This window comes from Capsicum annuum, chromosome 11 (genome assembly GCF_002878395.1).
Source record: "Capsicum annuum cultivar UCD-10X-F1 chromosome 11, UCD10Xv1.1, whole genome shotgun sequence".
In the NCBI taxonomy this organism is placed as follows: domain Eukaryota; kingdom Viridiplantae; phylum Streptophyta; class Magnoliopsida; order Solanales; family Solanaceae; genus Capsicum; species Capsicum annuum.
In genome coordinates this window covers 194,295,363-194,300,306 of record NC_061121.1, presented here as the reverse complement: position 1 = coordinate 194,300,306, position 4,944 = coordinate 194,295,363, and positions in this window count along the sequence as shown.

Here is a 4,944-nt window from a genome sequence, read left to right as displayed (position 1 = left end):
AGATAAAGAACATAAACCTACGCATTGAATATAGCAAAGTTAGAATAAAATACTACACAGAAATTGCTAAAATCTCAATAGGATAAAATAATAAACTACACAAATTAATGAATACATCTTACGAAAAGAATAAATCATTAAAAAATATTGAAACTAAACTATATAGTTTATACCTAGAATACAAAAAATTATATAATACTAACGAAGATCCTAAAACATTAGATAATTTAAATACGATAATATCTAATTTAGAATATGAATTAATAAAATATCTTAAGTCAAGAGGATAAACATAAAAATTAAACCAACCAATAATATACACGAAATACTTTACTTAAAAATAAATACTTATTACTTAATAACTATTTATCATCTAGTAAAGTTACCATGCCTATCCGCACCCCCTACTAATGGTACCTCTACTACTAATTATTATTAGTTATTAAATCTACGTACTTATATCTACCATTACTTCTAATTATTATTATTAAATATATTATATATCATTTAAATTTTAAAAGAAATAAGTTTGAAATTGTAAATATCTATTAGAATTCCTTAATTATGGGTTTCTAATTTCAAGATAATGATTCAAAAAGTCTAATATTTTCAAATTTAAATATATTTTATCTTTTAATTTAAATTCAAATTTATCTTTTATTTAGTTCAAATTCAACTTTATCTAGTATAGCGTATGTTTTCAATATTTTAAAAAATCAGTAACTTTCATTTGAAATTCAAAAATTTAACACCAATTCAACAAACTAATATTCAACAAACTTTATCTTTATCTAAAAACTAATTTAAATAATTTATATCTTTAAAAATATCATTTATCCTTTTATAGTTTCAATTTAAAGCTATAAAAAATTTCAAACTAAATATTTTGTTTAATCCTTATCATTTAATTTGTATTAATAGTATATCAATTTTAATATATTTATCATTAAATATTTTAATTATTTTACCATTTGAATTTCCGTGCTTCAAATAAATGGATAAGTCACCCAATTTAAAACCACTTATGACAATAACGTAGCTACCCTTATTTCCTTTCTTGAATTATTTAAATACAGATTTTTCTTTCAAAATGTCTAAAAATGAGGAAATTTAAAGTGAAATTAGTTCACCGTGAACAGGTTTGTCTGCCAATTGTAGATATTTCAAAATTTAGTTTGAATTATTTAATTTTTAATTATAAATAATTATAAAATTAATGATATAATAATAATAATAATAATAATAATAATTATTATTATTATTATTATTATTATTATTATTATTGTTATTACTACTATTATCATCATCATCATCACAACACTAATATTATTAGTACACACTTTTCTTTGGTTAGCAATTTTACTATGTACTATAATTTTATTATTATTATATCATTATTATTATTATTATTACTAAATTAAATGTATTCAAATATATTTTATAGCATATAAAAGAAATAATTTTTTGAGATAGTAAGAGTTTATTTAGGACTCTTTAAGCATACTTTTCTATTTTTAAGCTAATGACTTTTTTTTTTCATTTTAAAAGGATAGTACTTTTTAAAATTCAATTATTTAATATCTTTTAATTTAAATTTTTTATTACAATATTATTACCTTTGTCCTAAAATTATCACGTGACTTCTCAATAGCTTGTCACATGACTCCTTGTCTTGCTTTTAGTTTTGCTTTTTTATATATATACTAGAGGTGCATGACCCGTGTCAGCACGGACCCAACACTATAGACATTTTTTAGCACCAAAATTCGATATTGATAAGATACAAACATAAATGTACATTGATTTAAAATGATAACTTTTTAAATAATAACTATTTGACGGTACTCGCTAAGGAGTGAAGTTTTATAAGATAGTTTTTTCACATGATAAGAAAGTGTGATATGTCATATAGTCGGGCTATTTTAATTGTTTGATGATAAGATTGAGACATGTTACAAAATATAGAAAAGATGTAGAACTAATATTCATAGGATTATTTCATACAAAAACTGGAACAAAAGATACTTCAATTAACAACAAAGTCTTGGATCATCTTCTCAAAGGCGAAACACTTATAAATACAGATATTGAAATGTTTTGAACCACTACTAAGTTAAGAAATTCTTATAGATGGGTGCACAATATTATCAGATCTAGATATCCAAATATAACAACGGTTAGAATAGAGGTGGCAGCGCGAAATACATTGTCAAGATTAACTATTGTGATTTATAATACTTTTTATGTAATTTTTAAATGATATATGTTATACCCCCTGTCTCAATTTATGTGGTATTGATACAATTTTTGAGAGTTAACTAAAATTTTTATATATTTTTAAAATACTTTAAATTATTAATTATTGTGATTTGTAGTACTTTTTCTTCTGTTCCAATTTACGTGACAGTAATAAAATTTAGAGAGTCAACCAAATTTTTTTTATGTCTTTTTAATTACTTTAAATTGTTAATTATTATGGTTTATGATATTTTTACGTAATTCTCAAATATATAATAGATTAAAATTGAAAGTAAAATAAACAAATATAAAAGGAAGTATCTAAGTAGGTTACACAAACAAACATGTCAGTCTGCTACCTGCTTATCATTTTATGTCTATTTTATCTTTTTTATTAAATATCATTAATTTTTTAATACTTAGATGATTAATTAAGAGCGGTATTTAGTAAAATTACAATTGAAGCAGCTGAAATAGTCATATCATAAATGTCTATTTTTTTAATTAAATATTATTATTTTTTTAATACATAAATGACCTACAATAATTAATTAGGAGTGATACAGCAAAATCAAGGTTGAAGGACGCCAACTTAATTTAAAGCACCAAGAGTTAATTTATCGTTTGTCAATTTTATCATTTTATTAAACATTATTAATTTTTTAATACTTAGATGACTCATCATAATTAATTAGGAGCGATATTTAGTAAAATTATGGTTGAAACAGCTGCAACAAACAAGTCATAAACACATATTTTTCTTGTTTTAACTAAATACTATTAATATGCTAATACATAAATGACTTATAATAATTAATTAGGGGTGATATAGTAAAATCATGACGCAGCTCTTGAAACAGCCATGTCGAAACTAATGTTTTAATTAAATATTATGAATTTTTTAATACATAAATGACTTATAATAATTAATCAGGGGTGATACGGTAAAATCACGGTTGAAGGAGGTCAATTTAATTTAATACATCAAAAGTTAATTTATCATTTTATGTTTATTTTATTTTTTTAAATATGGAGTATTAAATTTTTAACACTTAGATGACTCATAATAATTAATTATGAGCGATATTTAGCAAAATTATGGTTGAAGCAGCTGCAACAGACATGTCATCTATTTTTTAATTAAATATTATTAATTTTTTAATACATAAATGACTTATAATAATTAATTAGAAATGATATAGTAAAATTACAGTTAAAGCAGCTGAAACAAACATCATAAATATCTATTTTTTAATTAAATATTATTAATACTAATATATAAATAACTTATAATAATTAATTAGGGGTAATATAGTAAAAAATATTATTAATTCTAATATATAAACGACTTATAATAATTAATTAGGAATAATATGGTAAATTACAGAACAATTAAGGGTAATATAGTAAATAATAAAGCAGCTGGTCGAAACCAGCGCTTCTATTATATAGAAAAGAAATATATACATATATTCTAATACATAGAAGCGTGAAGGGAAGCAGGAGGCAGTCGTCATGCCTGTTTCCTTCATGATTTTATCATATCACCCCTAATTAATTATTATATGTCATTTACGTATTAAAAAAATTATTTAACAAAAATATAAAATAGATATTTATGACATGTCTGCTTCAACTGCTTCAATCGTAATTTTACCCTGCTTCAACTATAGGTCATTTAAGTATTAATTTGTGATTTTACTATATCACCCCTAATTAATTATTATATGTTATTTAAGTATTAAAAATTAATAATATTTAACAAAAAAATAAAATAGACTTTTATGACATGTATGCTTCAATTGCTTTAACCGTAATTTTTTTATTTCATCCCTAATTAATTACTATAAGTCATTTAATTTAAGTATTAATACAGTAATATTTAATAAAAAGATAAAATAAACAAAAAAATGATAAACGAACTATTGAAGTTTTAAATTAACTTGACATCTTATATAATATTTGTCTAAATTTTTTCACAACTATTTTTTATATTAATTTTGTTATATCAATTCTAATAAGTTATTTCCTAATTGATTATTATATGTCATTTGCGTATTGAAAAATTAATAATTTTGATAAAAAAAGTAAAATAGACATTTATAACATGTTTACTTCAACTGTTTCAACTGTAATTTTACTATTTTATCCCTAATTAATTATTATGAGTCATCTAAATATTAAAAAAAATATTTAATAAAAAAATAAAAGATAAATTAACTATTGATGTTTTAAATTAACTTGACATCTTATATGAGGCCCGCTTAATTTTTTTCACAGCTATTTTTATAGTAATTTTATTGTAACACTTCTAATAAAATATTATGAGTCATTTAAGATATGTCTACTTCGCGACTTCAATCGTGATATTTGATTGACTCTCAAAATTATATCAGTGTCACTTTAATTGAAATATAATAAAAAATATTATAAATTTCAGTAATAAAAAACTTAAATTATTCTAAAAATATAATAGACTATCAATACTACAAAACTTTGGATAAAGAGAATATTATAAATTATAATAGTTAATAACTTAAAATAGTAAATTACAATGTCAAAAAATTATTATAAATTACAATAGCTAACAACTTAAAATATCTAAAAAAAATATTTAAAATATAATTAGTTATTAAAATTTTATTTATATCATATAAATTAAAATTATAAAATAATATATATTGGGCCTTCGATATCTAGTAGAGA